General features: G+C 41.9%; 2 pseudogenes; one reads left to right on the forward strand and one right to left on the reverse strand.

Annotated features, from left to right (window-relative positions):
* The first annotated feature begins 453 nt into the window (after positions 1-453).
* Positions 454-1,079, forward strand: LOC137161902 (olfactory receptor 5AN6-like; annotated as a pseudogene).
* Positions 1,080-8,495: 7,416 nt separating this feature from the next.
* Positions 8,496-9,426, reverse strand: LOC137161891 (olfactory receptor 4D1-like; annotated as a pseudogene).
* Positions 9,427-12,249: the final 2,823 nt, after the last annotated feature.

The following is a 12,249-nucleotide window of genomic DNA, read 5'->3' on the forward strand; positions in this document are numbered from 1 at the left end:
GATTGGGCCAGGCTCCGGGAGCTGCGTCAGGTCACCCCGATGGGCAGGGGGCAGTGTCCAGTGGGGGTCTGGGATGAAGAGCTGAAAGTGTGAGTGCGTCTCTCATGTGCTCAGGGAACCAGGAGAGCTGAGGTGCCCAGCTGGGCCTGAGCCCTCAGACGAGGCAGGGGACAGAGCCAGGACAGAAGCTCCTCTTCCTGCTCTTTTTAGTTATTTACATCATCACCCTGTGGGGGAACATGATGATCATGCTGGTGATAAGAGCTGATTCTCACCTTTGGACTCCCATGTACTTCTTCCTGCTCCATTTAATCCTTGGTTGATATCTCCTATTCCTCAGCCATTGTCCCTCAGATATTGGTGATTCCCTAGACGAGCACAAAACCATTTCTGTCGATGGCTGCATTGCTCAGATGTTCTTCAGCTGGTACAGAAGTTTTCATGCTCTCAGCCATGGCTTGTGACCGCTACGCTGCCATCTGTGACCCGTTGCATTACATGGAGACGATGAGCAAAGCGAGCTGTGTTGAGCTGGTGAGTGGTGCATGGGCAATTGGCATCTTCCAAGCCCTGCTTAACACAGTTTTGCCCTTAGGCTGTATTTCTGTGGGCCCAATCAAATCAACCATTTCAGCCGTGAGCTCCCTGCTCTGCTACAGCTGTCCTGCACTCAGACCCTCACCAATCAAGTGGTGCTTCTTACTTGTATTGTGATACTGGGATCGAGCGCCTTTCTCCTCACCCTGGTCTGCTACATTCACATCCTCTCCACCATCCTGAGGATACGCTCAGCAGAGGGCAGGTGTAAAGCCTTCTCCACCTGCAGCTCCCACCGGATTGTGGTGGGCTTATTCTATCTGACAGGTTTTATCCGGTACACAAAACCCAGCTCGGTCTCCTCTGTGGTGCTGGATGATATGCTCTCCATCCAGTACAGCATCTTGACACCCACGTTAAACCCCATCATCTACAGCCTGAAAAACAAGGAAGTGAAAACAGCTCTAGGGAAAATACCAGTGAAATGCAAGTCTCTCAGCTGCCCCGAAATCAACAGGCCTACACGGCGATGTGCTAGCTGAGGATCTTGCCTCTGTGTATAAAGATGTGACTCAGAATGCAACACTTGTAGTCAAAGTTTGGCTGAAAGAGGATGTGGACTGGGGTAAATGAGGGGTCAACCAATAGGCTGAGATTTTCAAAGTGCTGACAGCGGTTAGGTGCCCAACTCCAATTCAATTAGATGGTTTAAGTCCCAGAAACGTGCCCACAGCTCATCCAGAAAAGGCTGTGGAGAGCCGGACATTGGAGCTTGATCGGCCCAGTCCCAATCTAAAGTCCATAAGAACAATTCCATCTGTGTGCCCACTGCTAGTGCCATATCTCTTCCCACGGTCGGTTAGTGATCATGGAATAACCTTGGTCCCAGATAACAATGCTCCCATTTTCACTGGCAGAATTTCTTCTTTCACACACAAAATGAATACGGCTGGTTGAAAAATGGGAATATTTAAAGGCGAAACCTGTCTCTCTTTCTCATCAATGTTCACAACTTCTACCCTCTCACCTCCTGCTTTCGCAGGCTGTCCTACGCCTCACTATGTTGCACTGTAAATTCTTCATGCCAGGAGTCATGAGTACTTTCATGTTTCTTAGTTCTGCTTTTTCCCCCAAACTGAACATTTGGTTATACCATGATAGAAATTTTCTGTGGGGAAATCTGAATTTTGAAGAAAAAGCTGTGATTTTCCTTCGAAAGAAGATGTAGAAGTAGTAGTAGAAGAAGGTTCCATTTCAACTTCTCCTCTCAACAGGAAATGTTTGTTTTTTTCTTTCAAAATATCAAATTGAAATCACAACTTTCATTTTGAATTGACATTTTATCACCAATTGAGAATGAAACGATTCATCTCCATGTCATGTTAAGTCAAAATATTTATTCCAAATGAAATGTTTCAAATGAAACGGACACTTGAAAAGGAAATGTTTGGTTTCAGTGAAAAATGTCAAAATGATATGCCTTAGACATTTCTGCAGCCAAACATTTTAGAGTTTTTTGTTTTGTAAAAATGTTCACATTTCTTCTTTGGGGCCTATTTTGGGATTTAAAACAAATACTGAAATATAGAATTTCCTGTCTGATGGAAATTTTTTTTTCCTGGGGCCATCTCCAATGTTTGTACAGAACCAAACCACTAATTTTGGACTACTTTATAATCATCATCATCATCATCATCTTCACCTCCAGTGTCTCTATCTGTTATATTTAAGCACTTTGAGTCATAGATTGTCTTTCATTTCATTTTAAGCACAGAGACTAACGTTTTGGTATTCTCATTTAATCTTTTTCCAAATGTTGCTCCATTTATTTGTCTCAGTGTCTCCCCTTGTTGGTAATGAACTCCATAGTCTAATTATATGTCTTCTTTGTGCCAGCCCTCTTTTTAGAGAGAGAGATAGATAGGGCAACTAAATTATATTTTCTCTGCTCCAGAAAATGACAATTTCAAGGGGCCTTTATACATAACAGTCTGGAGCATTTATGAATCACCCAACTCCTGATTCTGTGCCTATACTTCACATTCTTGAGTGACATCAGAAATTTCGTGGGGCCTGATCATGTTCTATTTTTGTCTGTGTAGGTGTTGGTGCTGAAGTGTTTGAAAGTTGTGTTTCTTCTTTTTTTTACTCCATTTGTTTTAATACAACATAAAATAAAAACCCTGTTAAGCTTTGGAAATGCACCCAAATCACCTTAACTCTGCCCTGTCACAGACTCATCCAATTTATCATATAGTTAAAAAACACTGAAATCTTGAACATATGTGCATTTCATATTTATTGAATTTTTTTAGATGTAATTCTCATTTCCTCCCATTAGTCGTTATAACTAACATTTCTATAAAGTGAAACCTCTACTCTGACTTAAATTCACACCTGGCAAATACACATCCCATTGTGATTGAGGCCTTTTAGGTAATGTGGACACATCTTAAATTAAACTGATTTTTAAAGCCACATTGATTTTGTTTCACTTCCCCCCAGGCCTCCTCTTGTTGTCATAGCAAGGTAGAGTTAAGGTTTTTTGGGTGCATCAACTCTGCATTTAATAAACCATGTGTGACTGATGTGAGCTCTGTCTACGTACACTTAGCAATTTGTGGTTGATGTTATGACACTTCTGTATCTCCATGTACTTGTCCCTGTGTGGACATCTTCTGCTCCATTGTCACCATGCAAAAGATGCTGGCCGGCTTCCTCTCAGGCCACCAGGACATCTCTTGCACCAACTGCCTGGTCCAGCTCCATTTCTTCCACTTCCTGGGCAGCAGCAGTGCCATGCTGCTGGCTATCCTGGCTTACAACTGCTACGTGTTCATCTGCAACCCAGTGATCAGGAACCAACGGGCTTGCCTGCTGCTGATAGTGGCCACCTAAGTCACTTCACTCCCGCATGCACTGAGGCACAGTGATGACTCATAGATTAAGAGTCATAGACTTTATAGTCAGAAGGAACCATCATGATCATCTAGTCTTATCTCCTGCACATTGCAGGCCATAGAACCTCATTTAAGCACTCCTATAATAGACCCTTAACCTCTGGCTGAGTTCCTGACTTCCTCAAATCATGGTTTAAAGATTTCAAGTTACAGAGAATCCACCATTTACAGTAGTTTAAACCAGCAAGTCACTTGTGCCCCATCCTGTAGAAGAAAGGGAAAAACAAAAACAAAAAACCAGGGTCTCTGCTAATCTGACCTAGAGGAAAATTCCTTCCCAACTTCCAGTATGGTTATCAGCTAGACCCACCAGCCAGACATGGGAAATAATTCTCTGTGGTAATTCAGAGCCCTACCCATCTAGTGTCCCATCACCTGACTTTGGAGACATTTGCTGCTAGCAGTCGCAGATGGACTACATGCCATTGTAGGCTGTCCCATCATACCATCCCTTCCGCAAACTTATCAAGCTCAGTCTTGAAGCCAGTTACGTTTTTTGCACCTGCTGCGCCCCTTGGGAGGCTGTTTCAGAACTCCACTCCTCTAATGGTTAAAAACCTTTGCCTAATTTCAGGTTTAAACTTGGACAGTTTATATCCATTTGTTCCTGTGTCCACACTGGCGCTTAACTTAAAAAACGCCTCTCCCTCAGCTGTATTTATCCCTGTGTTGTATTTATAGCGAGCAATCATATCTCCCCTCAACCTTCTTTTCGTTAGGCTAAACTAGCCAAGCTCTTTTAGTCTCTTCTCATAAGGTGAGTGTGACATTCCCCAGGGTGCAACCTGACCTGGTGAACTGATGTGTCGTCTTAGCTCTTCAGCCTGCGATGACTTTTACACCTCTTTTCTGGTGAACAGCAAACCTTTCCAGGCTCTGATCACTCTCAGCCACCACCAAGAAATGCACATCTTGTACCATTCAGTAGCCCACTGGGCCATACAGCTATAAATTACTTCATCATCACAACTAAGAGTAATGAATGTACACCAGCCTTATTGTCTCAAATGGACCCTCCCTAGACACTTCAATTCAAATGCACTGGTTTACATAACTATAAACAAGTTTATTAACTAAAGAAGGATAGATTTTAAGTGATTGACAAGTGATAAGGCATAAAAGTCAGAATTGGTTGCAAAAGAAATAAAAAGATAAAACTGCATTCTGATTTCTAAACTCTACCAAGGCTAATAGTTCTAAAAGCAGAATAAGTTGTCTCACCACTAGCTGCAATATATTTCACAGGCTGCTTCTCTTTCCACCCTCGGACCACTCTGCTTAGTTCAGTGTTTTTCAGGTATTTGTTGATACCATGGGAGATGGAGAGGAGTGGAAAGGAGAGGTGACCAAAGGCCTTTGTTTTTCTCCTTCTTATATTCGTATCCTTTGTATTGGAAAAGTATTTGCTGGGTTATGAGTTCAGGAGATCCATTGCATATTTGCTCTGTAAGCTGACCTTCAGGTGAATTGTAAATAATTTTTTGTATACCTTCCCCCCTTGCTGGAGAATATCCGATGAAGTAAGTAATGGCACTTTAGCCTCTTGCTGGCACGCAAGTGTGTCTTTGTCTTTGAGAAAATGGTCTGAGGGCATTACCTAGAACTACAGCATATTTCAGTAGCAGTTCTATAGCAAGATCTCATAGCTTCATATACAATGTGGACAAATTGGAAAGAGTCCAGCAGAGGACAACAAAAATGATGAGGGGATTGGAGCACATGACTTATGAGGAGAAGCTGAGGAAACTAGACTTATTTAGTCTGCAGAAGAGAATACTGAAGAGGAATTTGATAGCAGCCTTTAACTATCTGAAAGGGGGATCCAGGGAGGATAAAGCTAAGCTGTTCTCAGTGGTGGCAGATGACAGAACTAGGAGCAATAGTCTCAAGTTGCAGTGGGGGGGGGGGGGTCTAGGTTGGATATTAGGAAAATCTTTTTCACTAGGAGGGTAGTGAAGCACTGGAATGGGTTACCTAGGGAGGTGGTGGAATCTCCATCCTTAAAGGTTTTTAAGGTGCAGCTTGACAAAGTCCTGGCTGGGATGTTTTAGTTGGGGTTGGTCCTGCTTTCAGCAGGGGGTTGGACTAGAACCCTAATTTTCTATGATTCTGAGTAGTCAGAGCTAGAGACAGGAGTCAAGAATTTTGGGGATTATGCCAGTTCTAGGAGGGGAGTAGGGCTGGATTTGGGACAAGCGAACCAGGTGACTGACTAGTGTGCTGGGCTGAGGGGGAGCTGGGCTTGGATGCTCTTTTTGTTGTTAGGGACATTTCAGCTATTCTTAACATTAAAAAGATTCTGTGAACTTAGTGGAAATGAATTGTTTTATATTTGCTTATCTACAGCATATATGAATACAGATTTATAGATGCTAATGTGCAAGTTTGTCGTCTTATATGACAGGGATAAATCCTTCCTGCAAATTGTGCATCAAAATCATGAAATTGTCTACCAATGCAATAAAAATAAGGTATTCAAAAGTTTAACAACTGGGTGGGGAGAGCCAAAGATATGATTCGCCTAGAGCACAATTTGATCCAGGGTTGACCCTGGAAGGGAGTTAGGTGTAGTGGTTAGAAGAAGGAGTGGTTATTCCAAGTCCCTCCCACCCACTTTAGCATAGTTTAGCCATGTGCATGGCAAAAGATGCTAGTGACCTTTTGGTGAGCTCTGACTGAAAGGTCAACATTCAAATTTTGTCTCATTTTGGACTTAGCTGCCCGTAGACAATCAGTGTCCACAATTTGCCGCATTCCACTTGAGTAGGAACGTGGGGTCGTTTTGTGTCCGTGTGGGACCTGAGATAAACCACTCAATTCAAAGGATGTCTGTCCAGCTTTTGCAAGCCATGTCCAGAACAACAGTTATGGGATGACTGCTAGATGGCTGTACATGTGGTGTGTGGTTGGCCGAGCTCTTAAACCGGTGACAGAAAGCAGCGCATTGAACTGATTCCTGGATGTGTGTAGATAGCAGCAGGGGATGTCAGAGAACTAGAGCCAGATTTTTAAAGGTATTTATTTACCTAGTAGGATTTTCAAAAGCATCAAAGTACCTAAAGCCCATTGATTACGAAGGGGTTGGGACAATGAAATGCTTCTGAAAATGCCAATAAGTCCCCTAAGTACCTTTAAAAATCTCACCCTGAGGCCCAGAATAGAATAGAATAGGCCCATCCATACTAAATGAGAAGAGAAGAGAAGAGAAGAGAAGAGAAGAGAAGAGAATTCTAATTTGTTGTGTTGGGGGCAGTCCAATTGCAACAAATATCACTTGGTTTTTGATTTCCTTAAAATCTTCCCAAACACAGCTCAAGTCTGTTGACCTCCTTTGCATAAGGTAGCCAAGTTTCTCTCATTGTAGCTCTCTCTCGTTTATTCTCAGATTACCTAGATGTGTTACTTGTCACTGTAAAACAGTCCTCAATACCCCCCGGCAGCCTTATCTCCACCCAGCTGCCCTCACTGTCCACTCTTCAGCCTCCTCCCTCTCACAGCCTACCCTCACACCCTGCCCTCAGTGACACCATCCCCTGGCTTTCTTCCCTTGTTATTCTTCCCTGAGATACTGCTCTGTACTCCACTGGTTTTGCAGAAGTGTCATAAGTACTTAATTCAAAATCATCTTGAGGAAATTCCAGAGACAAATAATATCCAGCTGTTCTCCTGGAGATCTTATTTCATTTTGCTGCTCACAATGTCACCCAGATGTGTATGGTGTACCAATCTGGAGGCTAAGCAGAGACCACAGTTAGTTCACTTTAAAAATAGAACAGGATTGTAGGTATCTAAAGCTTGTCATTAGAGAGCTTGTTGGGAAAAACAAACCACCCTCATTCTAAAATTTCAAATACAGATATTGTGAAGTTTCTGAATAGAGCTGATTTTCCTTTTTAAAATATACAAACTTTTAAATCTAAATTAAATAGTTTGGGGTATTTTAGATTTTCTCTTTTTTCTACATTTTGTCTCTTTTCCTCTTCTTATTTTTCCCTCTATTTTTCCAAGAGGAAATGCTTATGCGAAGAAAAGGCCAGGGAGAGAAGAGAAATAAAAAAAATGTCTCCTCTCAATGTAAGTGCTTGGAAATGTATATGTTTTTTCATGTAAATTTAAATTTTCAATTAACTAATATATTAACAACAAAAGGCCTTTAAAAATTTAAGAGCTCTATTTGTAGTATTTTTAAATCAGGACTTGGGGTTAAAATGGTTTTAATTTAAATTCACAGGTTAAAATAACATTGTCTTTGGTTGCTTTTTCAACCAAAGATGAATTTAGTTTGTCCTGTGCATTTAAATAGTAATAAAAATAGAAAATAATCATTGTGCCAAATGTATTAATCTAATTCTTTTTGCATATGAGAACAGAATTTTATTCAATGATTCTGAAAACAAGTCATATTAATAAGAGGGATAATCTGCCTATACATATAAAAGAGACAACAATATGCCATAAAAATGTTGAATAGCTACCTTAATCTAAGATAGTATTCTATAATAATATCCTTAGGTCAGCTAAGCAAATTATTTGTTACACATAGGTGATTCAACATACTTCATTTTTTTCATGTCAAGGTTTTGATCTTCATAGATAATTTATTATTTGAAATCATTCCTAAAATAATTTCTATCAGAAACTTTCAGGGTCAGATACTCAGCTAGTGAAAGATATTCAGTGATCTACATCCAGATACATCAGCTCACATCTGGCACATTACCTCCAATGGATCTATGTCAATTTATACCAGACGGGAATCTTGCTTATTGACTAGAGTGGAGCTAAACCAATTTACACCAGCTGGCACCTTCGACTTCGATGTAGAATCTTGCCGTTTGGTCTGTAACTCATTTGTTAGCAAAGTTTTTCATGAGTGTGCAGTATGTGACGTCTCTGAGAGATACACTTTTCACATGGCGTATACATCTGCTTTCCATTATGATGAGGTCTGATTTCTACTTGAAATGATAATTTAGAGATAAATTATGTATTTATTTTCTAGCCTGAGAACAGGAATCTGCTCATCAGTCTCGTGATGGCCTTCTTCATTTCACTGTTTCTCAGCGTGTAGATCATAGGGTTCAGCATTGGAGTGATTACAGTGTAAATGACGAAGACAACCTTGTCTAGGGTAAATTTCTTGAAGGGCCGAGCATAGATGAAGATGCAGGGTACAAAAATGCAACCCACAACTGTAATCTGTGCTCCACATGTGGACAGAGCTTTGCGGTTCCCATCTGTGATATGGGTCCTGATCTTGACTAAGATGATGCTGTATGAAATGAGCAGAATGATAAATAATATGATGAGGAGCACACTGCCTATGAAGACCATCTGCAGCTTGACTATGTGAGTATCAGCGCAGGCCAGTTTGATGACTTGTGGGACATCACAATAAAAATTGTCCAGGACATTGGGACCACAGAAAGGTAGCTGGAGGATCAGTCCAATCTGAACAGAAGAATGAGCCAATCCACCCAGCCATGCCAATGCCACTAGCCCCACACACATGCCCGGATTCATGATTGTTAAGAATCTTAGTGGTTTGTAGATAGCCACATACTGATCAACCGCCATGCCCATAAGGAAGAAGGGCATGGCACCAGCAAAGAAGTGGAAGAAGAACATCTGGAGGATGCACTCATTGAAGGAGATCATTTTGCGCTGGGAGAGGAGATTCAACAGAAATTTGGGAGCATTGACCGAGGAGTCACTGATGTCTAGGAAAGGCAAGTTGGCCAGCAGGAAGTACATGGGGATGTGGAGTTGGTGATCGGTGATCAGTGATGATGATAGTGAAGTTTCCCAGCCAGGTGGACACATAGACTATGAAGAAGACCATGAAGAGAAAATACCGTAGCTCAGGATTCTGAGTGAGGCCCAGAAGAACAAATTCAATCACTGTGGTTGTGAGATTCTGCTGGTCCATTCAGTATTTTTACAATACACCTGTATTGAGAATAGCAATAACAGGGATAATATTTCTGATGCACTGGTACTTATTTCCTCCTTAAATTACTGATATGTAATCAGTAATAATTCTGCATTAACAGAGACATTTTTATTAGGAATTTTCTTAGTTTTCAAACTTCTACACTGCGTGCTCAGCAGACTTGAGCAATCCCACCAGCAGGTATTTTCAATCCTGGAATGAAGGAATAGGAATGGGCTATCCACAAATTATCCTTCTGTAACCACAGTCTCCAGATATCTTCCTGTAGTCTTTATTCTGCAGGTTTCCCAAAGTCCACAGAGGCCACATGAGCCCTAGAGGTCTGGAACTCCAGGGGTTCTCAGTATGGGAGAGGCAAACAAGTGTCAGGAGTACAAAAAAGTTTCATCAGAAAATACCCATTCCTCACATCAGAAATGTCTTGCAAAACAGTTCAGTTTTGAGGAAATATTGATGAGGCAAGGTTCTGATGAACCCTAGGGCTTCCAGGTCTTGGCTTAGGGGCAGCCCCACCAGGGGTCTCTTAGGGTTTCCAGGCACCCTGTCATTTAGTTGGGAGCCTGGATGTCTAGGAATTTGGTTCCAGGGTCGATGAATCCTGGGCAGCCTTGCCATGAGGAGTTCCTTTGGCCAGGGACCCCAGGTCTTCTCGGCTCCTGGGGCACGAGTCTTGAGTCTGGCAGTCCAGATGGCAGGTCTGCTCCGGAGCCTCTGAACCTGGGAGTCCCAAAAGATGCTGACTAAAAATTGACTTTCTTCTCAACTCCATCTACGCTGATAGATAGGACTGTCCATTTCAATCAGCAGCTGTCGTCATGGGCAACATATTTCATTTCAGAAACACCATGTGTCAGCATTTCCCAAACTATATTTTTCAGGATTTCCATTTCACCAGAAGTCTAAAAAACATTGGTTTCAGTCTGATTCCATGCAAAACTAATTTCAAAACCTTGACATTTCTAATGAATCAGAAATTCTGATTTTCAGCCAGCTGTCGTTAGGAAGTCCTGATGACCCCAATGTCCTTCCATATTACTAAACTTGTGCTAGTTCCCCACTAGATCGTGGATAGATAGGAGAGGAATTGAATTTGGAAGTCATCTGATTAAGGGGTTACAGAGATAAAACCTCCCTACCATGAACTGTTACTATATTACAAAGTCTACTAAAATACACGTGAATGTGTAAATTGGTCTTAAAATTCCAGGCTCCCTGTTGCAGACCTGGGAGCCTGGAGGTCCTGGGTTGGGCTTCCAGTCTCTGTAGCTCCAGGGCAACTCTGCAATGCAGAGTGATTTGGCCAGGAACACCAGGGATTCTAGACTCTCAGAGCAGAGGTTGTGATCTATGATCTATCCTTCCTCTATGATTCCATAGAGGTTTTTAGAGCTTGATAAAGCCCTGGCTGGGATGATTTAGTTGGGGTTCGTCCTGCTTTGAGCAGGGGGTTGGACTAAATGACCACCTGAGGTCCTTTCCAACCCACATCTTTTATGAGTCTATTATCAATACATGGCATTATTTGATCAAATGGGTTGTGAGACATATCCTCCACAATTATCATGATCAGGGTCTTTCAAGTTTTTTGATGCATAGCTAGGGAAAGAAAAAACTAGTGCTCTGACCCTTCTCAGACTTACATCACTGAAATGCCCCAGAATTGAGCTATTCAAGAATACCAAGGACCAATTTAGAGATAATTTACAAGATTTAGTACCCCCTGCTTAAAGACAGATCTACTGAACTTTCACTGAAGTTGGGAAATGGGTTTTCTTTGAGTATTGAAGCCTAAAGCTATTAAGAGCACACATGATAGTACAGCAATGAAAGGTTCCAGATGATCATGGTAGGGTAGGGTCTGTTGGCTGTTCTCCTCCTAACTCAGGTCCCTCCAAAATCTCCAGACGAAGTCTGTAAATCCCTTTAGAATAATGCCGGGCAGGGGAGAGTGTGTAATTGGTAACTGTTACAACACTCCCAAGTCTTTCTTTTCCTATGTGGGGAAGGGTGTCTCTGAATATGTCCCGTCCCCCCCCGGATAAACAATGCTTGTCCCTAGTATCACAATGCAGATTTGATGAATCAAGCATCAATACCTCATACAACCAGCTCTGCCAGTGATCTCAGATCCGACTGCCTCAAAGAGCCCTGCAGAAGTCACATCTCAGAGCTGATCACCGCTCTCTTGACAGGCAGGGGAAAAATGAAACAGCCCCAGAAACCTTTCTCTTATATAATATCTGAACCATGCACTGAGACTAGGACTAGGATAAAAGATTCTCTGAAGTGCCCTCAGCTTTGCTAGCATGATGAAGATATTCCTGCTTTAGTTTGTTGGGGATTCTGCCACAAGGGGATTAATTAAAGAGTTCATGGAGTGTATCATTTTCTTCTTGTGTTTGTTTTCAGACCACAAAGAGAAAAGAGTTTGAAAATACCTTCCTGTTAATCTCTGGCTGGGATGATTTATTGGGGTCAGTCCTGCTTTGAGCAGGGGGTTGGACTAGATAATCTCTTGAGGTCCCTTCTAACCCTCATTTCTATGATTCCATAAAATCATCACGGATAAAGTTTGCAGATGATACTAAAAGGGAGGGAGTAGTAAATAATGAAGAGGACAGGTCACTGATACAGAGTGAACAGAATCATTTGGTAACCTGGGCACAAGCAAACAATATGACTTTTAACATGGCTAAAGGTAAATGTATGCATCTAAGAACAAAGAACGTTGGCCATACTTGCAGGATGTGGGACCCTCGTCTGGGAAGCAGTGACTCTGAAAAAGATTTGGGGATCATG

The sequence above is a fragment of the Emydura macquarii genome, unplaced genomic scaffold (assembly GCF_026122565.2).
Source record: "Emydura macquarii macquarii isolate MOO-44397 ecotype Brisbane River unplaced genomic scaffold, CSIRO-AGI_Emac_v2 contig_2403, whole genome shotgun sequence".
In the NCBI taxonomy this organism is placed as follows: Eukaryota; Metazoa; Chordata; order Testudines; family Chelidae; genus Emydura; species Emydura macquarii.